General features: G+C 41.5%; 1 long non-coding RNA gene across 2 annotated transcripts; it reads left to right on the top strand.

The window, feature by feature from the left end:
• The first annotated feature begins 4,578 nt into the window (after window positions 1–4,578).
• Window positions 4,579–6,076, top strand: LOC128310556 (uncharacterized). 2 transcript variants are annotated; one of them, XR_008288880.1, is made up of 4 exons: window positions 4,579–4,780; window positions 4,884–4,988; window positions 5,514–5,638; window positions 5,888–6,076. It is a non-coding gene; the product is annotated as an uncharacterized LOC128310556 (long non-coding RNA). The 2 variants fall into 2 exon arrangements; XR_008288879.1 differs by having other exon boundaries at window positions 5,517–5,638.
• Window positions 6,077–12,422: the final 6,346 nt, after the last annotated feature.

Genomic DNA, 12,422 nt, shown 5'->3' on the forward strand with positions numbered 1-12,422 from the left:
TTACATCGCTAGAAACCTCCGACAAGTGACAGTCGGAGGAACGTAGTAATCTTAACGCAAAAATGTAGCCCGAACCACTAGTTCCGTAAAGTTATAAATATGAGGCGAAAGGGTTTTTTCGCCCTCTTACAACTAAAACTCCACCACGGATCGGTAATTATAAAGCGCAAAGGAAAGAAATTATCCGAAAACGATCGTGAAAGAGCACTCCTCTATCAAGATATCAGAACAAGAACTGCAATTAACAATTAACGCAAATAGCATAAACCTCAGGCGCAATTAGAACAAACATTAATCGCTCACAAGTTACAGGTACTCATTCAATGCACACAAGTTGCAGGTACAAACCCAATAGGCAAAACATAAAAAACATACACCATAGAAGCGTCGACCGCGCAAAGAGCTTACGCAAAGCCAATCCATACCCGATCAATACGCAGCGTCAAAAAAACCCATCGCGACCTCATTGCAAGACAGTACAGGTGCGCTTCCCGCCAAAGTTGCAACCTTTGCAATATAGCAATAGACCCTATTGCTTGACTTGGTTCAAGTTAGCAACAGGAAATAACCCGTCCATACATAGCTTATATGAAGAAAACTTAACTCAAGCTTAACTCAAGAAAACAATTAAACCAACCAATCAAAATTCAGACAAACAAAAGCATCAAATTTCAACTAGTTCGATATCTAGGTTAATGGAAATTTCCATCAAATTTCTACTCACGATGTTTACCCGTAATTATGATATAAAATAAAGATTGACCGTTGACTAGGCAGTCACTCGCAGCTACGTGCACACGCGGTTACTGTCGTAGTTGATCGTTATGCACAACTGAAGAAGTCTAGTGTTTTATTGGGGACTCTGTCCCAATCCGTACTGAAAGAAATGTAGACCTATACATGGTGTGTTGTCCCGTGGTGATCCCGTATGACCGTGTTGTATTATGGGACAAGAAGTTATATTACACTATAAATAGTTTTCCTCAACTCGTTTAAAGTTATAAAAGAAAAACAGTGTCAACGGTTGTTTTTTGAAATATAATATTGTTTCAATATTTAATTTACTTCATAGAAAACTGTATATAACCAGTGTATACTTTTGTTTGCCTCAGAAATGGCATCCTATAATTAAAATTGAAAATAAAGAAGCTTAATAAATAAAGAAAACTATGTAAAAACCAGGCGTATATATTTTTTATTTTTTCTTAGAATTAGGTTTTCATCGTTTTCAGGTTTGTTTACAATTTGATCATACAGCGTCAGTGCAGCGTTCTTGTTGGTAATTTTTGTCGTTCGTTCGTTTTATTTTTATTTGGATTGGAAATTGAGAGTAAAATAATGGCACAGATGCCAAAGAAAGTGACGAAAATGGCAATTGCATTGGTAGTTAGTTCGTTTATTTATTTATGTTGTGACCGTGCTCGTATTTTTATCGGTCGAATGTTTTTCATGCTGCAGTATACTTTCTTCACTTCGAAGAAAACATTGAATTTTACGATTGATCCATGTTGGTTTTTGTCGTTTCCGATGGTTAAAGAAGGGTGTATTTGGCTCAATATTAGGAAAAAAGACATCCGTAGTGCAAGTGTAGAATTTCGGTTAGGATTAAACATCTTCACCCACGGAGGCATCCGCTAGCGAGTCTAACGATGGGCGGAGTAGGTGCCCGACTAGGATCCCGTCATTTACGTTCCTGAATATTATGTGGTGTAAAAGTATCTTACATAAAGTGGTGCACGCATGCACCAACCTTCACGCATGCCGGAGGGTACCCTAAATTAGAACACCCCTCAAAGTTCGACAGTTATGGAGCCCTCTTCAAATATATTTTTTTCATTTCATCTCATTCGAGGAGTCCCTTAGTTCGTTAAGCTGAAATAAAGTGTCTTTAGGCCTCACTCTGCCTCCGAGGGGCTTGATCCGTTACTAATACATCCGAGCAGATTAAGTATTTGATTCAGCCAACTAGCCAAGCAGGACGAGCACCTTTTCATTGATTACGACTCCTGGATAGTCAACACGCGGTGCAACTATCGTATTCTTCCGATCAATGTAATCAAATAACAAACAGAAATATTAATAAAGTGAACTCACCTTTACAAAATCTTCCAGTACTTCTATAAGAGCATCGCAAACCTCCGACACAATCCTTGATATTGCTTGCTTAGACACCTAGAACGATTGATTTTTTTGTATAATGTCTTCGTCATTGAGTTACAATTTTGCTTTTTACTTACGTGAAATAGCAAATGAAGACTCCCAAATGAATCTCCTGTGGCTAAAAACCGTAGTGTTATTGCCAACCGTTCTTTTGTTGTAATTGCCTTGCGCATCACCGTATCCATACGATATATTTTATCCTCCAGCAGCGAAAGCAGATAATAGAAATCTGCTTCTGTCATCCTTATATACTGTTTTATAGTTTTATAAAGATTTTCCTTTGCTAAAAGCTCGAACAATTTGTTCCCATCCTCGTCTCGGTCCAAATGAATTGGGTGCATCCAAATTCTTGATCGCATTTTGTTTTTTTGTTTCTGTCGAATCGCTTGTATAACTTTCACAAATGTTGCGTTATATAACGGCAGTTGATTGGCAATAGCTAAATCCATACTAAATAAACGCAAGAAACAATAATTAATACTGTTACTAAAATTGTACCCAACATTTTCACGGATAGTCTACCTTGCGTTTTTATAAATTCAAACAATATAAACAAATGAACTGTCAAAATCCACCCATTTCCCCCTAGACATTTCGAGTAGTTTTTCACACGTTCCTCAACCCGCGCACCTCTCTTGGTCCACACATTTCTGGTCGCACACAAGATTTCATATTGACCTCTCTTTCTCGAATATGTCGGTCCTACTCTAAAGACGACCAACGACCAGTTTCGATCCACCCGAACGTGTCTGTACACAGTGATTTCACGTGTATGTTTGTGTTGGTGCATATGAAACGCGAGTTGCTGAAAATTTGACAAGTCCAAGGAAGCCGGTAAGCAAAACAATAACAATCGCGAATCCGCACTTAAATTTTATATCTTTTTAGCAAAACAATTGTTCCGCACGGATTAAAATGTAAGTCGGAACCATCCCAGCATCTGCGCCGTCGCCGAAGATACAAGAAACGCCGTAAAACTCTACGCATTGGCGTGTTCCGGTACAGTTTCAGTGCCGGCATCGACGGATATGATCTTGGGTAAGTTAAATCGTTTTTATATGGTAAATATAGTTAATTAATTAGTGGAAGTGTTATACAATGTGTTCCAGAATGTGTTGTGGATAGTTTTAAGCTATTGTGGGTGGAAAAGTGGGGTTATCGAGATCATTGTGCTGCAAACGCGCACTCGCACACACAGAAGATGAATCCCCTAATTTTGCTTTCAGTCCATACAAAAATCCCCTAATTTGAATCTGGTTCTATTTTGATACCATTATCGCTGAAAATAGTGTAAAATCAAGTGGGAAGTGATTTACTAGTGTTATATCAACACAGTTGTGCATTAATTTGCGGTTTTAACCGCAATAAATCTATTATATTATCAACGCTTAGTTTGGTGTTGTGGGTGCAAAGTGAGGTTAGGTGAACGATTCCTCGACCGAGTGAGATGATTCTAATTCGGGAACCACAGCAAATATTGTCTCCTCCATGACCTTTCTGAATGATAGAGAAGACGCTGTTCTTCAATATCCGTGTGTGGATTGGATAGTGAGTTTCCGTGACTTGATAGTGAGCTTTTTGTACGTTTGCTTTGTTATGTTCGCTTTCCGAATTGCTATCCGCGACGCTCCGTTTTCAGAATTCGGATTGCGGTTCCGTCGTGTGTGATCCGTGGTTAAACTTTCTTTTAGCGTGGGTCAATTATCGTTCAATCCCTTGCCAAATTACCATTGGTTTATTGTAGTCTGTAAAAGCACTGTGGTTAAAGTGTTACTCATTGTACATGGCATCAACCGTGTGAAGGGTTGTTTCAACCACATAGTATTAGGTTGCTTGCATATATACCCACTTTTTAAACATGATTATTATTCCTACCAGCACCACATTATCTAAATTCTGCCTTTTCTTTCAACAGGGGATTTCCGGTAGTACGATAATTGCTCCGGACTCTGGAGCTCCTGTCGGGTTGCGGCAAAACGCGTACAATGATAGACAGCGTGTTCCACCGACTCCACCACCCCAGGGCATCGGCGACAGACCGGGGACGACGTGAAACCCAATCGGCACAGGTACTCACGGAATAATCCGTGCCCAGAGAGCACCTGCAACAGCTGGAAAGTCACGTCTCCGTGATTCCGGGACTGCCATGCCCTAACGTCCGGAATGGTGCGGTGCGCCCATCTGGTGAAGCGGCTGGCGTCGCTGCACGATGCATCCGCATCCCACCGCTCCTGCCACAGCTGCAACGTCCGCTCCCGTTCCTCGCGGCGCACCTCACTGCTGCTCACTGTTGCTGCTCCGTCGGCTCCTCGAAGGCGCTGGTAGACGCGGTGGTCTTCGTCCACCAGTAAGCAGATCGGCAGAAAACCCGACAGCATCACCGCCGTCTCGTTCCGCGTGGTCCGGAACGATCGCGACACCCGCAATGCCGTCTTCCGCTGCACTCGTTGCAGCAACCGGCGACACTCCTGGATCTCCAGTCCATCGCGCCAGATTGGCGCAGCATAGCGGATCGCGAACTCACAGCCCAAAGGGTTGGACTAGCCCACATACCCAACATTGGACATACGGAAGCATATGCTTCAGCTGCGTACAACGAGGACAGAAGCATAGCTTAAAAGTAAGTAAATATCATTTTACTTTTACTTAATGTGTAATTAATATATTATTATAAATTATCTATTTAATTATCTTATCCTCTTATAATTTCATCCTATTTACAGAACACGAAATCTGTTGTTTGAACTAATCCAACGGCTGTTTGATCTAATACCTCTGGCTGTTTGATCTAATACAACGAATAAATTCATCGTTGCAGATCGTAAAAGGTAAATATGATAACTAAATAAATCTTTGCATCACAGTGGTGGAAGTGTGAAATAATTTTGATTCGGGAACCAAAGCGGAATTGCAACTATTCCTAACTATTCTAACTTTTCCCTGGCCGTTCGGAATGAAAGATAAGACACTGTTCTTAATTATTATTGTGTAAACAGTACGTTTCCGTGACCCGAGGATGAGCTTACGGCATGTTTGTGGTGTTATGTTCACTTTCCGGATCGCTATCTGCGACACTCCGTGAAATGCATTTGGATTGCGATTCTGTCGTATGTGATCTGGAGTTCAACCTATTTTAAGGTTGGATTGATTATTGTACAATCCGTTGCAAAATGTCCTTTTGGTTTACCGTAATCTGGAAAAACACTGTAGTGCTCATTGTACGTGGCATCCACCGTGTGATGGATTGGGACTATTGAATAGTTTAATGTTGTTAGCATAGATAAGCAAATTTATAATATAATTATTATTTCTACCATTAAAACAATAATTAATTCTACCTAATCTTTCGACAGCAGATGTTCATCATGCGCTCATCGTTGTCCGACCGACGCTTCCAAGGAGGTACTGGACAGTTGTGTGAACAAACTGAATTTTTGAAACGAATTCGCAATATGAAGCTCGTCTCGTCATACAAGGAGTAAGTATATAATAATGAGTATTTTATTCAACTATCAATACCAGACTAACTTAGGTTTATGGATCTATCGAGATGTATAACACGGGAGCATCCGTCTGCTGTCGTTGCGGAACATTGAGTTATGATATTATTGTTGTAGTGTCTGATGTCCACGTGTTGTATTGGATCGTGTTGTAGTCCGGCATGGCGTTGCGTAATTACATATCATTTAATTCTAATGTTCATTTTATCATTTTATCTTATTTACAGAATACGGATTCAATTTGCTCTGCGCTGAAGTCCCTATGTTCCTCTGGAGGGTCTCAAGCTGACGGCTTGGTAGCTCTGAAACCTGGAGTATCCACTCCGTCCTGTTTTGCGTCCTGTCCGCCCAAGGGTTTCGGATTACCTCGTACACCCACATTCGAACAATACATTCGAATCCAGACCCCATTGCAGAGCAGTGTAAGTATTTATCGTTTAAATTGAATTGATATCTAACTAATTTTCGTTTAACAATCATCATTTTAATTAATCCATCTCATCCTATTTACAGAATGCGGGATCAATTCATCGATCTAATTCAACGGATAATTTCATCGATGCAGATTGTAAAAGGTAAATGTTATAACAACGTAAATCGTTGTAACACAGTGCTTGAAAGTGTGTATAGAGAATTTATCTTTTTTTCCGTCGTACAGTTATCCGATAATTGTAGTATTTTTTTTATTCAAAAAGAACGGCCAGGCCGTATTACTTGGTAGTTACAGTATTATAATTATGCAATTCGTTTCACCATTGAAACCTTTTCTTACCATTCTATACATTACGTTTTCATGCGTCGTTGCAATGATAGCACATAATTTATCACATTCGTTGTACTAATATATTACGATGTTTTCTTTTCTATTTTAGTGAAACCATCCTGGGCAATGAAGAACAACGAATCGTAATAATTTAAGAAGAATGTTTCTCCTAGAAGATAGATTCAGATAGTACATATCATGCGAGATATTTAAAAGCTGTTCGGTGGTATCTGTTGCAAAGAGAGTGCTACGAGGCGTTGGATAATCGTTGATTAGGATACAACTTCGTTTTATTTAGGCTAGGAGATCGTAATGTAGGGTTTAACGAAAAAGATTATTGTACAGAATTATTAATGCATATTTCAGTAAGGGATAACATCTATATTATTGCCTAACATTCAAAACAATCATCTGCGCTACGTTAGGGTTTCATCTGCGCTACGTAGAATGTTTAATCAAAATTGAAAGAGCAACGAAAGCTTAGGATTGTTGGCTTAAATCGTCTTTCTTAGTAAAATAGGTACGTTAATATATTTCATTAGGAAAAGGTTGTGCGTAATTGTATCCTTTGCAGCATTGCAGGATTATTGTAATTATTTATTTTTTCAATATTTTTTATCTCACATGTTTGTAAAAACAAAATGTAAAAATCGTATCAATAAAAAATAATCATCTTTTTTTATTAAACTGACAAATAAAATTTAATCAGCTGGGCGAAAGAAAACGAAAATCACCACTACATACACATTCCGAGCGATCTCACACACACATGCATACCCCTGGGCTGCAAACGCTCACTCACACACCCTCAGAAGCACGTAGCAGAATCCCCTAATTTTCCCCTATTTTCATATAACGAATCCCCTAATTTTGCAAGAGGCTGAAGCCATGTGAACCGAAATTAGGGGGTTGCATACAGGTTCGAGCGCTTGTTTGACCAGGGGGTTGAAACGGCGATCAAATGAAGGTGTTCACACGTACGTTGAACGATTCGGAGCGTGAACGGCCCGTTTGACAGCGTTCGCGCCTAGTTCACGTCTGTTTCTACATACGTTTGAAAACCGCTATTAAAATTGACAAAGACGTTAAACGGAATAAAAATAAACTAAATCGATTAAGAAATTAGGAAATAGGTTGTAGATTTTTCTTTTAGTTAAATAGGGATAGCGGATTGGATTAATTAGATAGGTTATGCGAATTTTATAATTAGTTAGGAAATTTGAAAAAAATGTAAACATTGTAAACACCACGGAACGACAGCCGCTTTTCTACTCGGCGAGAGTTTATTGTCCTCACTTAACACGAACGAGGACGTCCGTCTTTTTGCCCCGGAAGAGTTATAGGATTGGACCTCATCCTATTAACACCCGTACGCACAAGCGCGTTAGCTACTTACACCGCGAGGGAGGCCACATGCGTGCTGCCAACTAAGAGCGTTCCTCTTTTACGTTCCGGCTTTCGAGGTGTACACTTGTCTGCGATAGAATAAATCCTCTCGAGATTTTTCGCAAAATTTGTAATTGTTCGGATGTCGTCATTGCTTTGTTATTAATTATAACATTATTGATATTGAGTGATATTTTATTGTATTGTTATCGCTAACCGTGTATCACCATGGGACTTGGTACGCTAGCGGGTACGATAGGAGTTTCTCATAAATTGTGGTGGACCAAAAAGCAGGGTACCCTGACTAACGAAGCTGGAATGACTGCTAGGTGTAGATGTACGGTAAGGCGAAACTTCCACCATTAACACATTAGTATCACCATTAGTACTGAAACCTGGAGGCGCAATCAGAGAAACATTTCCTACGACAGAATCCAACACACAAAATCACATCATTTTGCACATATGTAATGTTCAATATAACGTGAATGTTGCGTTAGAAGCCTGTAGGCACTGGTAGAGGTGGTGTATGCTGGTAGAGGACCCCAATACGATTACCGTTTGCCATACACCACAGCCACGAAAGATTACTATACCGCGTTGCATACTTACTGAGAACATTTAATTGTTCTCCGATCTCATCCCACGCTGCTTTCTTTAGCCGGTTGTCCTTGTATTTCGGATCACTTAAGTCCCAAATTAGCCGGCATTCTTGCACCACGCTAATCAGTCGCTCTTCGTTTATTTTGCTGCTCAATCTTTTAAGCAATCGCTAATATTGCGGTGGTTTCTACAGTTATGAGCAGTCGTACATTCGCCAATAACATTTTCATTGTCGCTATCAGAGGAAAGGTTACTCGCGTAATCGTCCTCTTCGACAATTTCTAAACTAATATTCCCACCACCTTCTTGATCTACGCTATAACTAAGTCATCTAGAACTGCATCCCCATGAACACCACCAGCAGAAAGATTAAAACTAATTTCGCTTGTGACGGCAGGGTTTGCAGTCTGCGACGAATCTTCTATCTCTTGGGACTGCCTGCGACGTTCAATCTGTAAAACGGATTGAGTTTATTAGTTACCCTTTATTGCAATAAAATGATATTAACAAAACTTAGCGGCTAATCGTAATAAGGTTTCTGTTATTTAATTTTTTTAATTTATTTATTTATAATTCAATATTGTTGGCCCTATAGGTTAAACAGTTTAATGTCTTATGAACTTATTCACAGCTAGCGCGGGTGGGGATTAAAATAAGGGACAGTGAGCGAGGGAAATGGTTCTGTGATGGCAGGGTTAAGGAAAGAATTACGAAGGCTGAGTCTAAAGGAGGAGGGAGATAGGTGGAAGTCGAACAAATGGGAAGCCGAATTGAAGCGTCTCATCGCTCTCACAACCGGGTCGTTATGTCCGATAGGAGTTCGCCGCTTTGGTAAAACGAGAAGTGGACGAGGACGTAGGAAGTGCAGCGGGATGTGAAAGAGGATACCGGAGAGTAGGGCTGGCGAGTCGATCAGGTTGTGAAGCAATGCCCCGATAAAATATGCTTGAGCGATAGCTCTGCGCCTCTCTAGGGATTCTAGGCCTAAGAGTTGGCACCTGACGGCATAGGGAGGAAGTGAGGAGTGCCTAAGGAATTTGGAAACAGCGAACCGCGTGAAGGATTTTTGCACCCTTTCAACTCGCGCTACTGTGGTTTGGTAGGTGGGTGACCAAACTATAGAGCAATACTCCATAGTCGGTCTGACCAGAGCACAATAGAGCGACTTTAGTGCCAATGGATCCGAAAAATCTACTGCTGTTCGTTTTAATAGACCGAGGGATCTCCTAGCCTTGGAAACGGTAGCGTCAATATGCTCCTTAAGAGACAAATTGCAGTCTAGCCATACCCCAAGGTCTTTTACAACATTTACCCTATTGAGGCGATCACCGTCTAACACATAATGAAACAAAATCGGAGAACGCGAACGGGAAAAGGAGATGGTGCAACCTTTAGTGGTACAGAGGAGGAGGTGATTCTGGGAACACCAGTGGGAGAAGCTATCGAGGATTTGTTGAAATAGGGAGCAGTCTGAACGAGTGTTGACAGGGAAAAAGATTTTCAGGTCATCTGCGTAGCATAAAAAGCTATCGGCAGGAAGCACTGAAAGGACATCATTTACGAATAACACAAACAGGAGAGGACTGAGGACACTACCTTGCGGTACACCGAATTCGGAGGAGAAGGGGGACGAAAGAGTGGAGCCTAATTTGATACGACAGGAACGCTCAGTCAGAAAAGCGAGCACCCAAGATACCACTTTTCTGTGGAAGCCTAGTTTCTCAAGTTTGGCTAGAAGAAGGGAATGGGACAGACGATCGAACGCGGCCTGAAAATCGGTGTATACACAGTCGACTTGTGCGCCAGCATCGAGTTTACAGGACAGATAGGACATAAAACACATAAGGTTTGAGGTAGTGGAGCGGTTTGGTACAAAGCCATGCTGTTGGGGATTGATGTAGCGGCGTGAGTGGGGAAGCATGAAGGAATGGACGACGGACTCAAGGACTTTAGCACATGCACATAATATAGAGATTCCTCTGTAATTAGGTACCTCCGATGGATTACCTTTTTTAAATATGGGAACTATCCACGAAGATTTCCAAATAGAGGGAAATGAGGAAGAGGAAATTGAGAATTGGAATAGTTTTTGAAGGAGAGGTGCAAGAATACCGCTACACTTTTTTAATACCGAGGATGGGATGCCGTCAGGGCCGGGGGCGTAGGATAACTTAAGATTTTTAATTGCCTTAAGTATAGAGCAATCGATCTCAACGCCGATATTTGATGTAGAGTCGGAGGAAAAGGAGAAGCTTGCAGGCGTAGCTACTGAGGTAGCGGGCGCAGAAACAATACTCAAGAAATGTTTCGCGAATAAGGAGCAGGATGAGGATGGAGTAGAGGCTGTGTCAGACCCAAGCCGGACCGATGAAGGGATGACCCGGGTCTTGCGTCGCTTATTAATGAAGCCCCACCAAGATTTAGGATTTAAGCGAAAGCGGAACTGCAGTCGGAGAACATAGCTTTTGTAACGTGCCCGATTGTAAGAGCGATATGCTTTTGCGGCAGCTTGGTATAAGCTGCGATTAAATAGTGTACGTGATCCACTATACAGACGTTGGTACCGATTTCTGTCTCGTCTCAGCGCTCTTAGAGTGTTGTTCGACCAAGGAGGGGAAGTTTAGGGCTATAGGGCGGGGAGCATAAGGGGAAAGCTGTAGTGATGGTATCGATAAAGTAGGATACCGCATTTTCTAAAGAAACCGGGTGATCGAGAGGTGACCAGTCCGCAAGCTCGATCAGACAAGATAGCTTGTTGTAATCCAAACGGTGGAAGTTAACGTAACTCGGCGCGGTTGTACGATGTCTTCGAGCATAAGGCAACGTGAGCGATAATTCCAAGGATGGATGATGACTGTCTAGCTGCAGCAGCGAGAAGGACGATGGAGCGATGATAGGCGATGCATCAATCGTGGCGAGGTTACCGAACACAAGGTCAAGTTGACGGTTGTTTGAGTTTTTCACGTTCGAAAGCTGGAACAGACCACTTTCAGCCATAACGTCACAGAATAAGGAGTTGGACGGAGAAACATTTTCCGGAACAAGGAAGGCATCATGTTTTACCCAGGAAAGTGCAGGAATGTTGAAATCGCCAAACAACATAATTAAATCGTTTTGTTTCATGCGATTTTGAACAGTCGAGATGTAGTCGGACAATGACAGCCATACATCTGCATGCGAGCTACGATCGGGCGGTACGTATATGTTTTCGATAAAGAGCGAGAAACCCTGTAATAGAATTTGAGTCCATACCATCTCGAGGGCCGTATGGGTATCCGGTATTTGCGATGACGTGTAAGTGTTAGTACAGGCAATTAAAACGCCTCCGCCGCGCTTCGTAGTACTTGTAACGGCAGAGCGATCGCAACGGTACACATTGTAACTCTTATCGGCGAACAGGGATGACGGGATATCGACGTCTAACCAAGTTTCGGTGAACATAATTATGTCGTGAGATGATTCCGTAAGAGCTAGGGAGAGATCGAGGAGTTTGGTTCGTAAACCGCGGACGTTTTGATAGTACAAAGAGACCGATGTATCACGATCACGAGCAGTGCTGTGTGCGTTCTGATTTTGGCTTGTGGACGGTAAACACGAAGGTAAGCGTAACCGTGCGTTTACACGACGATTATAATTAATTTTTTTGACAGATTGAATTAATTTTTTCCTCCGAAAAATTAATTTTTTGACAGATTGAATTAATTTTTGCTCCGACAAATTAATTTTTTGATGGACAGATAGTCCTCTACTCGCGATCTTGAACTGAATGTATAAACGCAATTTTTGTCAATTTTATCTTTGTTGTGTGAACTTGCGCGCGTAATCCAAACAAAAACCAACGGTGTTTATTGCATAGTGACTCGAGAAACGGTGTGAAACATGTTTAACTGCTCTCTAAGCTATCTAAGCTCTGTGAAAAAATGAATGAAGACGGTGTTGTACCGGTCACTGATAATGACCATACATACGGACGACGAGAGCGTAAAGCACGTCGATGGTGGGCAATCGAA

Source organism: Anopheles moucheti, chromosome 2 (assembly GCF_943734755.1).
Source record: "Anopheles moucheti chromosome 2, idAnoMoucSN_F20_07, whole genome shotgun sequence".
Classification (NCBI taxonomy): Eukaryota; Metazoa; Arthropoda; class Insecta; order Diptera; family Culicidae; genus Anopheles; species Anopheles moucheti.